Here is a 21,058-nt window from a genome sequence, read left to right as displayed (position 1 = left end):
GTCAAAACCCATAGAATGTATAAAATCAAGAGTGAACCCTAGAGTCACCCTGGGGACTATGTGTGATAATGATGTGTCAGGGTAGGTTCAACAGTTGTAGCAAATGTACCACTGTGGGCGGGGTGGGGTGGGGGTGTTGATAGTTGGGGAGGCTGTGGATGTATTGAGGACAGAGGATAATGGGAATTCGCAATGCCTTCCATTCAATTTTGATATGAGCAAAAACTGCTCTAAAAATAGTCTTAAAAGCGAAAACAAAGTGTCTGGGAATTAGTATGAGGATTCATGACTCAGTACCTAAATGGTGGTTATGGACACGAGAGCATTTCTACGTTTCCTGAAGGTAATATTCTGACAGTAGACTGCACTTGCATAAAGATCAATAACCCTGTCAATGAAAACAAATATCCGTCTGGCAGGGAAAATTGAGGTATACAGATTATTATGAGCTATGCGTTGAAGAATGGAGTATGAGAATTTGAACCAACTTAGTCCCAGTTACTTTTCATTGCACGAATATCAGGTAATTTTGAACTTCATCAGAGCTCTCCAGTAGTTAGAGGGAGTATCACTTACCACCTTTCTACCAGATAGTTGTAGCAAAAATATATTTCAGACCATATTATTCTTTTTTTAACAAAACTTTTTATTTTGTATTGGGGTATAGCCAATTATACTGGAGAAGGAAATGGCAACCCACTCCAGTGTTTTTGCCTGGAGAATCCCAGGGATGGGGGAGCCTGGTGGGCTGCCGTCTATGGGGTCGCACAGAGTCGGACACGACGGAAGTGACTTAGCAGCAGCAGCAGCAGCACAGCCACTTATATGAAGACTGGGCTTCCCTCATAACTCAGTTGTTAAAGAATCTGCCTGCGATGCAGGAAACCTGGATTTGATTCCTGGGTCAGGAAGATCCCCTGGAGAAGGAAATGGCACCCTACTCCATTATTCTTGCCTGGAGAATCCCATGGACAGAGAAGCCTGGCAGGACTCTTGAGTCCATGGGGTCTTAAGAGTCGGACATGGCTTAGCAACTAAACCACCACCATAGCCAACTGACAAACAATGTTGTTATATTTTCAGGTAAACAGTGAAGGGACTCAACCATGTATATATGTGTATCCTTTCTCTGCCAACTCCCCTCCCATCCAGGCTGCCACATAACGTTGAGCAGAGTTCTGTGTGCTATAAAGTAGGGCCTTGTCGGTTATTCATTTCAGACCATATCATTCTAAGTACACAAATACTGGGTAGAAAGCAGGCATAAAACAATCGTACAGTCTCTGTTTACTTCTAATATTTTCAGTTTTCACCCTTGACACAATGACCAGAACCTCCATGAATGACTCTCCCCAAGGTAAAGACAAGTGTGTTCTGATGGAGTGGGGGTCAGGCCATTTAGTCAGATCAGAGAACAGGACTGTCCTCCTGGTATGAACTACTGACCCAGACAGGTATTTCTACCTTCTTCCTGCAAAGATGGAGATGTCCAGCTTCTAACAATTTCATAACTTAAACTCCACTGATTTCACCAGTTAGAAAGTCTTTGTAACACACTAAAATAATAAGGCTTTTAGTGTTGATATGGGCTCAGACAGTAAGGAATCTGCCTGCCATGTAGGAGGCCTGGGTTGGATCCCTGGGTCAGGAAGATCCCTGGAGGAGGGGATGGCAACCCACTCCAGTATTCTTGACTGGAGAATTCCATGGGCAGAGGAGTAGCAAAGAATCAGGGTAACTAAGTGACTAAAAATTTCACCTTTTTTTTTTTTTGACAAAAGTACTTTTGAATGCCACCTGGCCAATTCTTAGGGTGTTTATTAGATCAGGCCACTTCATACGTTCATTGATCCCTGGGGTGTAGATTAGAGTTGAATTGTGCACACAGAGTTCCAAATGTTTACATACTGTGGTATTGTAAAGCAAATTGCAACAGACAATTAAAATAAAAGAAACATCATTGAGAAAAAGATTTTTTAAAAGAGATCAATCAGAATGAAACACTTTGCTTTGCATTGTACTAGTAACTATGACATCTAATTGTACATGTTCCCAATTATTGTGCTGGAGAGAGTGAGTGTGTATGAGGCTTTATAACATCTAAACAGAAACAGCTTAAAGCAATTTGCTGCCTTGGTTGATGGAGCATCATAGCTCTTTTCTGAGAGTCCCCATTAACAAAAGATTTCCCGTTAACAAAACCCTTGATGTAAGGCTTTATTTGATGATTTTCTTTGGTAACAAGAAGAGCCATGAGTACTATGGATGGGCAGAAAAATATCTGAGAGAGCTGTTGTCATAGGAACTGTGCCGGGAGAACAGCTATGCACAGGATAATTGCACCATCCAAAGAGAAGAAGTAAGTGATTTTGAAGCTACTGCTTCCATCAGTTTTGGGGAGTAGAGCTCTCATGAATTTCATGTAAATTATCTTCAGTGATACCTGGGGTATGTGGGATGCTAGGAGACAGTTGGAGGGGGGCTGATGATATGTACCTCATAGGATTTTTTTTTTTTTTTTTTACATTTTAGCTTTTTATTTTGTACTGGGATATAGCTGATTAACAAACAATGTTGTGATAGTTTCAGCTGAATACTGAAGGGATTCAGCCGTACATATACATGTATCCATTCTCCACCCAACACCCTCCCATCCAGGTTGCCACATAACATTGAGCAGATTTCCATGTATTATAGAGTAGGTCCTTGTTGCTTCTCCATTTTAAATATAGCAGTGTGTACTTGTCCATCCCAAGCTCCCTAACTATCCCTCCACCCCCATCCTTCCCCCAGGCAACCATAAGTTCATTCTCTAGGTCTGTGAGTCTCTTTCTGATTTGAAAATTTATTTGAATCAATTTCTTTTTAGATTACACGTATAAAGGATGTCATACAATATTTCTCCTTCTCTGTCTGACTTCACTCAGTATGACAATCTCCAGGTCCATCCATGTTGCTGCAAATGGCATTATTTCCTTCTTTTCAATGGCTGAGCAATATTCCACTGTATACATGTACAACATCTTTTTTATCCATTCCTATGTCGATGGATATTTAGGTTGCTTCCGTGTCTTGGCTAGTATAAACAGTATTGCAGTGAACATGGGGGAGCAAGTATCCTTTCGGATCATGTTGTTCTCTGGATATATGCCCAGGAGTGGGATTGTTGGGTCTAATTTTAATTTTTTAAGGAACCTCCATACTATTCTTCACAGTGGCTATACCAATTTACATTCCCCCAGCAATGTAGGAGAGTTCCCTTCTTTCCACACTCTCTCCAGTATTTATTGTTCCCTCACAGGATTTTTGCAGGAGATTAAAAATAGATAAAATAGTGAGCTTGTGTGTCTTGACTCTTGTTTTTATTCCCTCGTGCTTCTTGTCTGGCCTCTTATCAATGTCTATTGATTCAGGGGCCCAAGAGTCCAGGTCAGTAATTACATGGGTTACTTGGTCCAACTGGGTTCCAGTTTGTGAGCTTCTTTCTGATTAAAGTTTCCCTCATGGGCATGCTGTGGTTAAATAGTTTAATCTCTGTCTCCATAAAGTTCTGTTATCCTGGTCCAAGAGATTTAATTGACAATCTCTAACTTCCTTAATTGTTTTAACACAAGAATATAAATTTTAAAAACTTTTTGATTTAAAATAATTATAGATTCACAGGAAATTGCAAAAATCGTACATGGAGGCTCCTTGTTCCATTCATCCAGCATGCCTAAATGGTTACATCTTACATAAACATAGTATATTATCAAAGTAAGGAAATTAACAGTGGTATAACATGTGTATACAGTTATGTAATTTTTAAATTTAAAATTTATTTAAAAGATACAAAACATAAAATTTTTCATCTTAACCATTGTTAGGTGTACACTTCAATAGTGTTAAGTACATTCACGTTGTTGTGCATCTAAGCTCCCAAATTATTTCATCTTGCAAAACTGAAATTCCATACCCACTGAACACTAACACCCCATTCCTCTCTCCTTTCAGCCCCTGGCAACCACCCTGTATTTCTTTTCTTTTTTTAAAAACTTGGGTTATAGCTATAACAACCCTTGTAATTTCTTTTTCTATGAATTTCATAGGTGACTTATGTAAGTAGGATAATACAGTATTTGTCTTTTTGTGACTTTTTAAAATCCATTAGCATAATATACCCAAGGTTAATCCTTGTCATAGCATACATCAACATTTATTTCATTGTTAAGTCTGAATAATATTTCATTGTGTGTCTGTATGTATATATGATTATATAGTGGAAGTGAGAAATAGATTCAAGGGATTAGATCTGATAGAGTGTCTGAAGAACTATGGAAGGAGGTTCATGACTTTGTACAGGAAACAGTGATCAAGACCATCCCCAAGAAAGGAAATGCAAAAAGGCAAAATGGTTGTCTGAGGAGGCCTTACAAATAGTGGAGAAAAGAAAGTTAAAGGCAAAGGAGAAAAGGAAAGAAATACCCATCTGAATGCAGAGTTCCAAAAAATAGCAAGGAGAGATAAGAAAGCCTTCCTGAGTGATCAATGCAAAGAAATAGAGGAAACCAATAGAATGGGAAAGATTAGAAATCTCTTCAAGAAAATTTGAGATACTGAGGAACATTTCATACAAAAATGGGCACAATAAAGGACAGAATGGTACAGACCTAACAGAAGCAGAAGATATTAAGAAGAGGTGGCAAGAATACACAGATGAACTATACAAAAAAGATCCTCATGACCTAGATAAGCATGAAGGTGTGATCACTCACTGAGAGCCAGATAATCTGGAATGCGAAGTCAAATGGGCCTTAGGAAGTATCACTATGAACAAAGCTAGTGGAAGTGATGGAATTCCAGTTGAGCTATTTCAGATCCTAAAAGATGATGCTGTGAAAGTGCTGCACTCAATATGCCAGCAAATTTGGAAAACTCAGCAGTGGCCACATGACTGGAAAAGGTCAATTTTCATTCCAATCCCAAACAAAGGCAATGTTAAAAAATGTTCAAACTGCTGCACAATTGTACTCATCTCATACAGTGACAAAGGAATGCTCAAAATTCTCCAAGCGAGGCTTCAACAGTACGTAAACCTAGAACTTCGAGATATGTTCAAGCTGGATTTAGAAAAGGCAGAGGACTTAGAGATCAAATTGCCAACATCTGTTTGATCATCAAAAAAGCAAGACAGTTCCAGGAAAACATCTATTTCTGCTTTATTGACTACACCAAAGCCTTTGACTATGTGGATCATGACAAACTGTGGAAAATTCTTCAAGAGATAGGAATACCAGACCACCTGACCTGCCTCTTGAGAAACCTGTATGCAGGTCAAGAAACAACAGTTAGAATCAGACATGGAACAACGGATTAGTTTCAATTCGGGAAAGGAGTATGTCAAGGCTGAATATTGTCACCCTGCTTATTTAACTTAATATGCAGAGTACATCATGCGAAATGTCGGGCTTGATGAAGCTCAAGCTGAAATCAAGATTGCCAGGAGAAATATCAATGACCTCAGATATGGAGATGACACTACCCTTATGGCAGAAAGTGAAGAGGAACTAAAGAGCCTCTTGATGAATGTGAAAGAGGAGAGTGAAAAAGCTGGCTTAAAACTCAACATTCAAAAAATTAGATCATGGCATCCGGTCCCATCACTTCATGGCAAATAGATGGGGAAACAACAGAAACATCGAGAGACTTTCTTTTCTTGGGCTCCAAAATCACTGCATATGGTGACTGCTGTCATGAAATTAAAAGACCCTTGTTCCTTGGATGAAAAGCTATGACAAACCTAGATAGCATATTAAAAAGCAGAGACATTACTTTGCTGACAAAGGTTCAAATTGTCAAGCTATTGTTTTTCCAGTAGTTATGTATGGATGTGAAAGTTGGACCATAAAGAAAGCTGAGTGCTGAAAAATTGATGCTTTTGAACTTTGGTGTATGAGAAGACTCTTGAGAGTCCCTTGGACTGCAAAGCAATTAAACCAGTCAATCCTAAAGTGTATCAGTCCTGAATATTCATTGGAAGGTCTGATGCTGCAGCTGAAGCGTCAATACTTTGGTCACCTGATGTGAAGAACTGACTCCTTAGAAAAGACCCTGATGCTGGGAAAGATTGAAGGCAGGAGGAGAAGGGGACAACAGAGGATGAGACATTTGCAATGTTTATCATTCAGTGAAAGCGAAATAGCGCTGGAATATGAATGGTCGGATGGCATCATTGACTCAATGGACATGAGTTTGAGCAAGCTCTGGGAGTTGGTGATGGACAGGGAAGCCTGGTGTCCTGCAGTCCATGGAGTCACAAAGAGTCAAACATGACAGAGTGACTAAACTGATATATATACCCCATTTTATCTATTTATTTTTTGATGGACTCTTGAGTTGCTTCTACCTTTAGGCTAATGTCAATAATGCTGCTATGAACATGGATATACAGATGTCTCTTTAAGACACTGATTTTAATTATTTTGGGTATTTTTAGGGACTGAATTGTGTTCCCCCCAAAATAAAAAAGATAAAATATTAAAAATTCAGGGACTTTTATATATAGTCCCTGACTATATTAACACTAAATCATATCTCATATACCTAACTAGAGCTATCTGAGGAAGACACAGTCATTATTCAAAGTTTCCAGAAGAGAAGATGAGGTGCCTAGAAGTTGAATTTTTCAAGGCCGCATGTTAAGTGACATGGCTGGGACTCAAATGCAAGGTTGCCTGATCCTAGGGCCCTTAATGTCTCTGCTGGACTGAACTCAGGGGCAATCAATAACTGGTAATCATTATAAACATGATTCTTTGGTGATGGAATAGTAGTGGGCATTTCAATTGCCATGAGATACATAGGGCTAAATGTCAGAGCATTGTTTGATTTTGTGTTTTCCTGAGGTTTATTTTTCCCAAACCACACAGAAGTGTTATCCTACAGGATGCCAACTGCTTTTTTCATTCTCTTCTCCTTACCCCCCAGTACAGAGCTTGATGTTATCCCAGTCAATCCATGTCTTCTTCCAGAGCTCCAGGAAAACCAAGAATCTCTTCTCCCTCCCTCCCTCTTTCTCTCTTTGTCTCTCTCAGGACAAGCTCTTCACTGGAGCTTGCATACTTTCTCAAAACTTTCAAAGCTCTATATTATCAGCTGAATTGAGTCCCCTCACTCCAAAATTCATATGTTGAAGTCTATTAAAAAGAAAATTATTCATGACACTTGTTAAAGCATGCTAAGGCAGACTTTATTCAGGGGAACTATCACAAAAAGTATAGGAACCATTACCAAAGGGCTTTTATGGTAGGGGAGAGAGATTGGGCTCAACTCCAATCAACTCAATAAGGAAAAGTGGGATTTTGTAGCTAAGAAGTAGGATGGGGCTTAGTGGATGGAAATTTACCAAGAGGAAACATCACAATTAAGGGAGAATTCTTTTTTTTTTTTTTTCCAAATTTTAAACTTTTTATTTTGTATCGGGGTATGGTAGCTCAGGGAGAAGGCGATGGCACCCCACTCCAGTACTCTTGCCTGGAAAATCTCATGGATGGAGGAGCCTGGTAGGCTGCAGTCCATGGGGTCGTGAAGAGTTTGACACAATTGAGCGACTTCACTTTCACTTTTCACTTTCATGCATTGGAGAAGGAAATGGCAACCCACTCCAGTGTTCTTGCCTGGAGAATCCCAGGGATGGGGGAGCCTGGTAGGCTGCCATCTATGGGGTCGCACAGAGTCGGACACAACTGAAGCGACTTAGCAGCAGCAGCATGGTAGCTCAGAGGGCTTCCCAGGTGGTGCTAGTGGTCAAGAATCTGCCTGCCAATGCAGGAGACACAAGAGACTTGAGTTCAGTCCCTGGGTTGGGAAAAACCCAAGCTTACCTCCTCCCATGGGCACTCCAGAATTGCAACTATATACAGAGCAACTGTTGATGAGGATGACTTGAAAACTAGCTACAGAAGATCGTCTACAGCTAAAGATATAAAAGTGAAAAGTGAAAGTGCTAGTCGTTCAGTTGTGTTCGACTCTTTGCAACCCCGTGGACGGTGTAGCCTGCCAGGCTCCTCTGTCCATGGAATTCTCCAGACAGGAATACTGGTGTGGGCTACCATTCCCTTCCCCAGCGATTTTCCCAACCCAAGGATCAAACCTGGGTCTCCTGCATTGCAGGCAGATTCTTTACCATCTGAGCCACCAGGAAAGCCCAAAGATATAAAGGGGGAACCACAACAAGACAGGTAGGAGGGGTGGAGGTGTGGTAAAGTCAAGACCCACACCTCCAGGTGAGCAACCCACAAACAGGTTGCTAATTATAATTGCAGAGGCTCTTCCTAGGTGAGAGATATTGGAGACCCACCTCGGGCTCCTCGGTCCAGATGCCCTGCGTGGGGAAGATAAGTTCTCAGAACATTTGGCTTTTAAGGCCAGTGGTGCTTACTTTCAGGAGAGCCACAGGGCTGTGGGAAATAGATACTCCACTTATAAAGGGTGCACACAAAATCGCACACACTTGAAGACCCAGGGGAGATGTTGAAAGGGTCAGACCCACTTTCTGATCTTGGAGAGCCTTCTGGAAAGGAGGGAGGCAATTTAGACCCACCCCCATGACACAGACTGGCGACACAGACTCTGGTAGAAGCTGTTTTAGAGGGCTTGTCTTACCACGAGACACTGGTGCTGGCAAGCAGCATTTTATAATTCTCCCTCCAGCTTATTGGTGCCAGGACCCAGCCCTGCCCACTGGCCACTTGACACCAGTCTTGTGACACCCCAGGTCAAGCAGGAGCTGAACTGGGGACATAGCCCCACCCACCAGCAGACCCCTGAAGACCTGGCCCTGGACGTTAGCCAGTCCAGGACCAAGCCTCATCCACCAGGGGGTGAGCACAGCCCTGGAACCCTACCCCTGGGCCTCAACCCCATCCCCCAGCAAGCTGACACCAACTTCAGGATACCTTGGGTCCCACAGCCAGCTGCCCTAGGATCTGGCCTCACTTGCTGACACCAGCTCCAGTATTCCCAGCCTGACAGCCAGCTATGCGCCAAGGCCTGGCTTTGCCCACTAGTGAGTCAGCACTAACTATGGGATATGTCCCTACCCCCCGCCCCCAACCCTCTCACCCTACCCTGAGCCCTGCAGCTAGCCTCCTTGTGACTAAGGCCCATCCACCCTAGACCAACAATATCCTCTTAGGCTCTCCCAGGGAGTGGTACCTCCTTCAGAGCTAACCAAAACTTTATTCATTTCTAGATGCAAGTTCTTACAGGGCTGCATTGCCATTAACTTTTTATATGTCTGTTTACCTCCCCCACCTTGCTGCTGCTGCTCTTGCAATCCCATGAACTGTTGCTCCCCAGGCTCCTCTGTCCATGGGATTCTCCAGGCAAGAATACTGGATGGGCTGCCATTTCCTTCTCTAGGGGATCTTCCTGACCCAGGAATTGAACCTGCATCTCTTGAATTGGCAGGCAGATTCTTAAGCACTGAGCCACTTGGGAAACTCACCACTACCATCTTACCTCTAGTTAATCTCTGAATTCATAGACACTGAAATTTTGCCTGTGAATTATTCATTTCTATACTCCCAGGACCTACTACAATTCTTGGTTCAAAGAAGACACTACATTATGTTTGGACTTCTTGAATAGATATATCTATATCTATCCATCTGTATATATATGTGGGGGCTTCCCCGGTGGTTCAGTGGTAAAGAATCTGCCTGCAATGCAGGAGACATAGGAGATGCAGGTTCAGCCCCTGGGCCAGGAAGATCCCCTGGAGAAGGAAACAGCAACCCACTCCAGTATTCTTGCCTGGAAAATTCCATGTGCCCAGGAGCCTGGTGGACATCATTTCATGGGGTTGCAAAGAGTCAACACAACTGAAGTGGCTTAGCATGTATATATAAATAATTAAAATTTTTTTCTCCCTTCTTTACTTCTGATGAAGGGAACTTGTAGTAAAGATTCAAGTGAAAGAAAATTTTAAGCACATTAAACACATTTTTAAAAGGGTTTATTTGAATGGTCTCATCAGAAGATGCTGAAATGATAAGCCTGTTCTTATGAGGGAGAAGGCAAGTGTAACAGAGGTTGAGTTGTCTAAGAAAAACAATCATGATGACCTCAAGGAATCTCACTACTTACTCACTCCCCAGATGGAGCCAGCACCCGTAGAATGGGGTGGGCATCGTCGGGGCCATGGAGAGAGAAGAGAGACTGCAGAGGAAGGGGATCCCAGGCTCCCACTGAAGACTCTGTAAGCACTGTCAGGCGTAATAAATATCTCACCTCTGGACATCCGCCGGACTGTGTGTCAGCACTAGTTACTAGCAGGATTGTTTCTTTGGGTAATGAGCTGTCCCTCGTTCTCCTCAAGCTTTGGGACAGAACAGAGGGAGTATATTTTGATACGAAGTGTATCCCGCTGGTCTCACTGATTCAGAGCACGGCTCATCCTCTCCTCAGTCCAGACCTATGGGAGGAGCTGCTTGCTCAACCAGGGAATCTGGTCCGAAGCAAAATACAGTCCTTCACTTGGCTCTTCCAGGGGTACAATCCAAGGAGGTCAACTTCTCCAGAAAGTTTTAGTAAAGAGTTGGGTCAGGAGCATTCGTTATTTTTAGACAACAATGGGCCATGGACAAAGCAAGACAGGGGACTAGCAACACATGTGTTCGCACTGCTTGGGGCACAGTCCCCCTTCAGGGGTTTCCAGTGGGGAGCCCATGGCCAACACCCCGCAGATGTGTGTCAGGAACTCCGAAGAAGCAGCATTGGTCATTTGTCAAGAAGCAGAAAAGTCCTCCATTAGACTTTGCTTATTACTGAAAATGAGCTCAAGTGAAGGTCAACTCTATCCTCCAGTTTCCCAATTATAATTCAGAAGCAGGAAAGGGAATAGAGAAAAGGGGAAAAAATTTTAAAAAGAGACTGCCTGGAGTTTGGGAGCACTAAATAAGAGATGGAAAATATTTCTGCCTTTGATGTGAGACATCCAAATGTCTTTTTGTTTTTCTCCTGAAGACACTTAATTTTGTGGGATTGACTTTTTTTTTTTCTGATGCCTAGGAAAATATAAACACCAGCAACTGTTTGATCTCATCTGGGTAGTTTGAAGGCTGTGTGTTTGCGGGTAGGGAAGTTAATGCCACAGAAAACACTAAAATCCTACAGCATGCCAGCTTTGAATGATTCACTGTGACCAGTCACAAGGCAGGTCAGATGGGGCATTTCTGAGGTTTAAGAAAAAGGCTACTTAAAAGTGTGTGAAGAGAAAACACAAGGCATTTGTAATGTTTATCATTCAGTGAAAGCGAAATAGCACTGAGACATGAATGGTTGGATGGCATCATCGACTCAACGGACATGAGTTTGAGCAAGCTCTCGGAGACAGTGAAGGATAGGGAAGCCTGGCGTGATGCAGTCTATGGGGTTGAAGAGTCAGACGTAACTTAGGCACTAAACGAAAACAACAACAGTTAAGTTATGGTTTGAAAAAACAACAAAACCATTATTTCCGAAAACCAAAAAAAATTTTTTTTTGCTAATTTGAATGATTTTGAGAATTGGCACAAAAGAGAGAAAGGAGGCTCTCGTGTGATATATTAGGAAGATCTGTTGAAGAAAATTAGCTCCTGCCGGAGTAGGATTGATAATGTGACAAATACTCACTTTGATCTAAATTTAACATCTTCCCACATTTTCAACATTCCAGTGACTTCCAGTTACTATAGTGATGATACCTTGCAACTCAACATTTAATTCCTAGGTAACAGGCAACAGTCATGGATACCAACATGGGTATAGTTAAAAACTTATTTATTAAATATTATCTGTAGCAGTCTGTTTGGAATCATCTCGCTCTCTCTAGCATGTTTTACTCTTACTACACCTAATAAAGACATTGAAACATCTGCAAATATAAACCACGCAAAAAGAATCAAGACTCCTTTTCAGGCCCTATTTTTGAGTGTAAGAACCGTGATGTGATGTCAAAGCATTGCTAAGGAAACAAAAAATTGGGTTCTAAAATAAGTACTTTTCAGCTGGAGTTGACCTAGAAATTCACTTTTAATGTTTGATGAAGCTGTGGACAAAAAAAAAAATACCTTCAATAGTTGGAGCATCTGTTCTATCCAATGATGTTGTACCTCAGTCATTGTTCAGTTTTCCTCTAAGATGGACAGATCCGTGACGTGGGAATTGCCTGACCTGCATCAGAAACTTCCAGATCAATGCCTAAGAATCATCTGACCACTAAAAAAACAAACAGTAAGTACTTCCTCGGGCTTCTCAGGTGGCGTTAGTGGTAAAGAATCCACCTGCCAAGCAGGAGACATGGGTTTGATCCCTGGGTTGGGAAGATCCCCTGGAGGAGGAAATGGCAACCCACTCCAGTATTCTTGCCTAGGAAATCCAATGGACAGAGGAACTTGGCAGGCTATGCCGTTGCAGAGTCAGACCTGACTGAGCGCGCGCACGCGCGCGCACACACACACACACACACACACACACACACACACACACACACACAAGTACTTCCTCGTATTGCTCTTCAAACTTTTTAATCATCATCAGGTCTCTCTCAGCTCTTCAATAAAAAGGGTGTCCAGGGATTCATAGCCATGTAACACAGAAATATTCCACTATTTACATTTCTAGGTACTGGCCCTAAAAGGCAGCCTTCTTGTGTTAGAGAAGTAAGAAGTTAGTTGAAATCCAGGCTTCAGAAACAAGAGCCCACACTTTTAAGGCTAGGTTTTCCATTGCCGCACAGAAAGCAAAAGCAAATATGAACAAACAAATAATTTAAGAAAACAGATTAAGAATACACTTGAAAAGTGGGAGTGGCAAAAGGGGAGGGGGGAATATTAAGAAATCACAGTGTTAGGGTATGTTTGGAAATCTCATAGCAGTGCTGGCTGTAACACATGTTAGCCTCTTCTGCCGCCAGCCGGAGCTAGGCACCTTAGTGTTCCTTCTTGTATTCAGTCCTCATGACAGCTGTATGAAAGTGCCATTATTAGTCTCTCCATTTTACGGGTAAGAAATTAAGGCTGAGAATATTACAGGAGTTTGCTCAAGGGATCCCAGTTAAACTAGTAAGTGATGAGCTTGTATATTAAAAACCAAAAGAATCCCAAGCAGTCCAGGGGAGACATACGGGGAGCTGGTCCCACCAGTACTTCCCCGGTAGCTCAGCTGGTAAAGAATCCGCCTGCAATGCAGGAGACCCGGTTCAATTCCTAGATCGGGAAGATCCCCTGGAGAAGGGAATGGTTACCCACTCCACTATTCTTGTCTGGAGAATTCCATGGACAGAGGAGCTTTGTGGACTGCAGCCCATTGGGTCGCAAAGCATGAGACAGGACTGAATGACTAACAAACCCACACAACAAACTGCTTGCTAAATTAGTAGTAGAAAAGGACAGTAACTGCAATGTGCCACAAGAGGGCGTACTTGTACTTTTAAATGTCAATAACTTGGCAGGCAAAGTGAGCATAATTAAAGACAAGGTGCAGATCTCAGGTACAAGTCAGTTGCACGTTGACAATCATTAAATATCAAATCTGGAAGATTTTCTTTAGTGACTTTTGTGATATTTGAAAAAAGTAATGAGATTTTTAAAGGCCTGTTATTAGTTTCATAGAAAGCAATGAGACTTTTTTTCTAAGATTTACTTTCCTGGGTTGATATTTTATTAGATATATACTTTGTACCATCACCAATTATCAAGATGGCTTAAGGAAAATTAAAAGAAAATATTGATTCCTTTTGTTATCAGCAATACACATTACAAATTGGTGAAACTGGGGTTCATTTTAGCAGATGGGGGAAAGTTTAAGAGGAGAGAATTATGACAAATGAACAGAGATTCAAATAATCTTCTCCACAGTACTTCCCCTTACATATATAAATAGGTGACTCATCATATATTAAAAAATGGCTTTTATTGAAAAGACTATCGATCATTTTTACACCCTAATTTTGCCTCATGAATAATCTGAAAATGTGATTAAAAAAAAAGAATATGTATATTATTGAGGGCAGGAGGAGAAGAGGGTGACAGAGGATGAGGTGGTTGGGTGGCATCACTGACTCAATGAACATGAGTTTGAGCAAGCTCCAGGAGATAGTGAAGGACAGGGAAGCCTGGTGTGCTGTAGTCCATGGGGTTGCAAAGAGTCAGACATGACTGAGCAACTGAACAACAAATATTATGCTGTAAAAAAAGGATTAAAATAAGGAAAAATAGGCAAAGGACAAAATCCTCACATCATATGTGTTTTTGAGTGATCCCAGAAGTATATGTGGTATTTCTCTGATGCAGGAAAATTTATAAATGTTTTCACTAAAAACAAGAAATGTCCCTCTTGTCCATGGATCAGCAAACTTTTTCTGTAAAGGGCCAGAAACTAAATGCTCCTGGCTGTGCAGGGCGTGTGGTCTCTGCTACCCAGTTTTGCCACTGTAGCATGAAAGCAGCCACACACAAGCAGATGAATGGGCCTGGTTGTGTTCCAGTGATATGCTGTTTACAAAAACAAGTGCCAGGCTAGAGTTGGCCCCTAGATTACAGTTTTCTAAATCCTCCTTCAGTCTAGCTGTGGACTCTTTCACAGAAAAGGGTGAATAAGAAGAGAAATAAGCTTTGGAGACCTGGACCTAGGGCCACAAAAAACCTCAGCTGGAAGGCATAAGGATATAAAAAGCCTCTCCTCAGGTCTCGAGAGGGGCTCAACAGGGTCTTTAGCGGGAATTTGAAATTAGAATGGTCTTAGGAAAAAGTGCACTGTAGAAAATTGGTGAAACAGATGCATAGCTCGTGTCTAACACAAAGAAAGCCCTGAAGGTACAGTAAATCAGAAGTGTCTTAAGAGGTGGGAAGCTGGTCCTGAGCACCGGTAGCCCTGCATTCTGAGCCACTCAGAAGTAAGGAAAATCTTGAACCCTGCAGGAAATGACTGAGTGTTGCAGCGGGCCAATTGTAGGTTACACATTCATCCCAAGGATGCACCCTCATTCTTTGAACATAAGGAAGCATGTAATAGAGCTCAAGGACATCTTCCAGTGGAGCACTAGAATTATAAATACTTTGAAAATATATTTCACAGTTCAAAGAAACATCAGATACATTCCCTATGAGTGATGGATGTATTATACTTTGATTTGGGAGATGAGTTAAGATTTGCACAAAAGAGATTAACTGCTGGAAAAAAAAGTCTTAGAAAAATATATACTGCACTGGTTCCCAAGTCTGGCTGCAAAAGAATGTCAAGGTAAAACTTTAAGAGCACAGTTTCCCAGGTCTCATTCCAGATCTATTGGATTAGATTTTTAAGAGCCTGTATGTGGTCTAGGCATTTTGACAATGCTGCCCAGGTAGGTCTTCTGAATGGTTGGCTAGCATCAGTCCAGGGACCGGCATTTGGGAATCACAGGGACAAAGGACAAACCCTGGGTAGTAAGTTTGGCCATGCTGGGTTCAAATTCAGGCTCTGGGGACTTCCCTGGTGGTTCAGTGGTAAAGAATCCACGCTGCCAATGCAGGAGACATCAGTTTGATTCCTGATCCGGGAAGATCTCACGTGCCATGGAGCAGCTAAGCACGTGTGCCACAGCTATTGAGCCTGTGCTGTTGCGCCTGGGAACCACAACTACTGAAGCTCACGCGCCTGGAACAAGAGAAGCGATTGCAATGAGAGGCCTGTGCACTGCAACGAAGGGCAGCCGCTACTTGCCACAACTAGAGAAAGCCCGTGTACAGCAGTGAGGACCCAGCACAGTCAAAAACTAAACTAAGTATATAAATAAGTAAACCTTTAAAAAAAATAAAGAATTCACCTTCCAATGCATGGTTGATGCCTGGTCGGGGAACTAAGATTCCCATTTGCTGTCCTGGGGCAACTAAGCCCACACCACAAGCAGAGGAGCCTGGGTGCCACAACAAAGACCCAGCACAGCCAAAAACAACAACAACAGATTCAGGCCCTGCCCATTATTAGTCATTTGACCTTGAGTGAGTGATGGAATATTTCCAAGCTTCAGTTACAAGACCTGTAACATGGAGCCAAAGTTTGCCCCTGCTGGAAGGACTGATGCGGCTCTTGTCAGGAATGTCACGATGTGAGCTTCCCTGGTGGCTCAGATGGTAATGCACCTGCCCGCAATGCAGGAGACCCAGGTTCGATCCCGGGGTTGGGATGATCCCCTGGAGAAGGAAATGACAACCCACTCCAGTATTCTTGCCTGGAAAATCCCCATGGACAGAGGACAGTCCATGGGATCCCAAAGAGTGGGACACGACTGAGCGACTTTGCTTTCTTTCTTGTCAGGATGTGGCTGTTGGCTCTTTTCCATATCCTCTCCCCATTCTTCAAGGGGACAAAGTAACTGGATTTGTTCCACTCACCCGCAAACAGAAGCTTACTGAAAGCGAAAGCAGTTTGAAGAAGATACCTAAGGTTTAGTCTTGCTCCACAGGATCTCCTCTTCTTGAATCTCCTGAGAACTCTCAGTTCAGGTCATGCTATCTCTACTTTTAAGCTTCAGCTGGGAAGAAGCCAAAGAAGGGAGCTGTCAAGTCCTGAGACACCCGGTCAAGTCCTAGCCTGTGCTGATTTTCTTTGCAACTTGACTTAAGGCAATTCCAAACTTGGCTTTCAATCCCAAATTCCTGCTATGGTAAAGCTTTGTCCTTACATGCAGGTGTAGGGGGTTTTTGCTTCTTTGTCTGGAGTCCAGGCTCAGCGAATTACATACGCCACACCTGCTGCTCTTTTCTCTGGCTTATCTTAATGAAGAAGGGCGTCACCCTCACTGAATCTGGAGTGTGGAAAATCACGGGGCAGCCTACCAACTGTTACTTGGCAGGGAACATGATACCAAGGAAGGAGCTGGCAACTCCCTTCCTCCTGCCCGGGAGCATTCTTCTTACTTGTAAGCAATTATTCATCCGCTCCTTGGGAAGAGGGGTTGTTTCTCCTTCCTGAACACAGAAGGTCAAGATGAACTCATCAAGGAGGGAAATAATTTCTACAGTGTGTGTTATTAAAGCTCACTCCATGGTAGGAAGGTATTTGTGGAACAGAAGTGGAGTTTTGCAAATTGCTCCATTATTTGGTTGAAAGAGGAAAGCCAGGAAAGAATAAAATTCTGGTTAAAGGAAGAGTTAATGACTGAGCATGCAGGCCCATGGTGGCTGTTCCAGTGGTTACGGCCAAAACCGGGGAGGAACAGCTCCGTTGTGGGAGTTTGTGGACTCAGCATTTGAGTTCGGTTTTTTCACACATAAAACTTGAGAGTTTTGCTATATTCTGATTTAGAGCTGGGCACTAGCCAAATCAAGAATGAAGAGTCCTACATGGGCAGGTTTATTGCTAAACTATTGGTTCTAACTTGGCAACTTCAAGCAGAGGAAAGAAGGCCGCTATCATCTTTCAAGGAATCAAGATATGGCGACTGGACAGCATTTCAATATTGTTAGTCGCTCAGTTGTGTCTGACTCTGTGTCACCCTTTGGACTGTAGCCCGCCAGGGTCCTCTGTCCATAGGATTCTCCAGGCAAGAATACTGGAGTGGGTAGTCATTCCCTTCTCCAGGGGATCTTCCCAACTCAGGGGTCAAACCTAGGTCTCCTGCGTTGCCAGCAGATTCTTTACCATCTGAGCCACCAGGGAAGCCCCTTTGAATATTAGCATGTTATTTTAGCACAATTGCTCTAATGTTGAATGACACCTTTAAAGCCCAAGAGTAAATCTGAATATTAAGTTATCCCTTTGACTCTATGCACATCTCTCAGAATAAACATTCCAAAAACAAAACTTGATTTTGAATTATTTTTACAAGAAAAATTCTCTCCAAGCCAAACACTAAAGCAATGCACATATGTTCAAATTAGTCAGAAGTAAAATTTTTAAGTAAAGCTGAAATACTCATGTGAAACAAAAAATGGAAACAAAAAGATGAGTAGCCTGCCACTAATTTAAAAAATTTTTCAGATTAGCAGTTTTGAATGCAGAGTTTCCTCTCTATGATAAACTATTGATGCTTTTTAAATTTTTCTAAAATAACATCTCAAGTGGATTACTTTGGGTTCAGAATAATAGCATTACTTCTGGGGGATGAAAATGATTGCTTTATATATTTCCAGGCACGTTTGATATTTGTGGTGGAGAAAATTAGTTCCAACCAGTAGGAAGGCTTTCAAAACGGCAGTAGTTTCAGTGCTTTTTTTTTCTTAAATACATGGGCTGCAACACACTGTGACATCATTTAATAATGGTGCTTCCCCATGCAATGAAAACTTTGAGTATGATTAAAAGATAGGTAACAAGTGATTTAGAAGCAAATTGCTAATGCAGCAAAAACATGGTTTTATGAAACTAAAAACCTTGACATCATCTCTGCTTTTATTCTCTCTGCCTCTAATCCGTGACCAAGTTCTCAGTCCCCTGTGTTCATTTTCTCAGCTGTTATTTGCACAGTTCTTCACTGTCTCCCATTCAACTACTACTCCAGTCTTCTGAATGTTTCCCCTTATTTTTTGTAATCCATCATCCTAAAATATAGACCCATTTATGTCATCCTCCTACTGAAACCTTCATTTGCCAACAACTTTGATGAGTCTGGTGAGAACAAGCGTCTGAGATTCCCTTTGCTTTGGAGTCAGACCTTCACTAATGTCCAGCCCTACAAGGCAGGAAGGGCAAATCTGAGGCAGTTACCCCAACCAAGTAACTCAGGGCTCTTACAGAAGCCACCTAGAGGAAAACTGGATTGCAGATAAGGACATCGAGACAAAGTGAGCCCCTGGACCTGGGCCAGAAGCCCAGTGGATGTTGAGTGCCCAGGCACGCGGGGTGATGGGCGGAGCAGAAGGACCAGACAGAGTCCACTCTCATTGGATGTGGGGTAACCAGTCTGCTTCCTGTCCTCTTGGGGAACTCTCCAAAGCTGAACCAACCAGTTTTAGATCTTGGTAATGGCCTGTGGAGCAAGACTAAGAAGGGCTTCCTCTAGTCTTCACCTCAAGGTTTCCAACCTGAGCTCATCGTCCGAGTTTCTCAGAAACAGTCCAGATAGCCTGAACTGCAAATGGTCTGAATCAGATTATCCAGGTCTGACTCTCAAGAATATAGATTTGAAACAAGTTTTACAGGTAATTCTGACATAGCCAGTATAGCTCAGGTGAGGGGAACCAGCGAATTGGTGGTGGGGGTAGGGAATGAACATTCCTCACCATGACTTTCAATGCTCTCAGCTACCAAGCTCTCATCTCTGCAGTATTTACTTTAGTGGGTTTTTTTCTCTCCCTCTCTCTTCTCTAGTACTTGATCACACTCACTTCTGAACATTGGCTCAAAATTTTCACTGTGCTTTGAATGCTGTTCTCCATCTTCTCCAGTTAGAAAAATCCCATAGTTACATCAAGATTCAACTAACTGATCTGTTGTGAAATTTCCCCTGATTCTACCAGCAGAGTTAGTTGCTTCTTTTATGCTCCCAAAAGAGCAAATACTGTTGACAAGTATTTATTATGTTCAGTTTTGGGTTACAAGATCAAGATATTCTGAATCACAAACCAGGACACATGATCCAGTAATCAGAATTGTCTCAGATAATCTGTTACAGTTGTTCGTGTGTCTTCCTTGATGAAAGTACGAGCTCCTGGAGGTAGAGATAGTGCTTCACCAGGGTAACCCACACAACACTTAATATAGCATGAGGCACATAGAAAGTGCCCAGTAAATGTTGAATCATGCAGCATTTATGTGAACCTGATGCCACCCTTGGGAGGGCCAAGATACTTTTAGTACCACTCAGAAACTAGGTGCTTCAGACTTTTCTCAGAAGCTGCATGAAGAGAGTTTTTTTTGTCTTTTTCTCTCTTTGTCATATTTCAGTCAGGACCAGGCAAAAAGCTTGCTGGTTTATCAGCAGTATTGGGCCTGGAGGGTGAGAGAGGAATTCATGACCTGTCAGAATGGAAACTGGAGTTTGCTATATAGTAATATATATATACAAGATCTCAGCTCTCATAAAGTTTAAATTTTAGTAAAGGAGGTGGCCCCAAAACAACTTGAACATAATATTTCCAAAATGATAAGTGCTTCAGTTCAGTTCAGTTGCTCAGTCATGTCCGACTCTTTGCTACCCCATGAATCGCAGCACACCAGGCCTCCCTGTCCATCACCAACTCCCGGAGTTCACTCAGACTCACATCCATCGAGTCAGTGATGCCATCCAGCCATCTCATCCTCTGTTGTCCCCTTCTTCTCCTGCCCCCAATCCATCCCAGCATCAGAGTCTTTTCCAATGTGTCAACTCTTCGCATGAAGTGGCCAAAGTACTGGATCTTCAGCTTTAGCATCATTCCTTCCAAAGAAATCCCAGGGCTGATTTCCTTTAGAATGGACTGGTTGGAACTCCTTGCAGTCCAAGGGACTCTCAAGAGTCTTCTCCAACACCACAGTTCAAAAGCATCAATTCTTCGGCACTCAGCCTTCTTCACAGTCCAACTCTCACATCCATACATGACCACTGGAAAAACCATAGCCTTGACTAGACAGACCTTAGTCGGCAAAGAAATGTCTCTGCTTTTTAATATGCTATCTAGGTTGGTCATAACTATTCTTCCAAGGAGTAAGCATCTTTTAATTTCATGGCTGCAATCACCATCTGCAGTGATTTTGGAGCCCCCCAAAATAAAGTCTACCACTGTTTTCACTATTTCCCCATCTATTTTCCATGAAGTGATGGGACCGGATGCCATGATCTTCATTTTCTGAATGTTGAGCTTTAAGCCAACTTTTTCACTCTCCGCTTTCACTTTCATCAAGAGGCTCTTTAGTTCCTCTTCACTCTCTGCCATAAGGGTGGTGTCATCTGTATATCTAAGGTGATTGATACTTCTCCTGGCAATCTTGATTCCAGCTCGTGGAGACAATAAGGGAATTCACAAATCAGATGATTCAAATAGTGATGAGTGCCGTGAAGATAATAAAAGTGGTGGTGTGTCTGCAAGGGTCTGCTTGTTGTGGGTGGCGCGGGGCGGGGGGTAGTGATGGTGGT

This window comes from Capra hircus, chromosome 1, assembly GCF_001704415.2.
Source record: "Capra hircus breed San Clemente chromosome 1, ASM170441v1, whole genome shotgun sequence".
In the NCBI taxonomy this organism is placed as follows: domain Eukaryota; kingdom Metazoa; phylum Chordata; class Mammalia; order Artiodactyla; family Bovidae; genus Capra; species Capra hircus.
Note: the sequence above shows the minus strand (reverse complement) of the source record.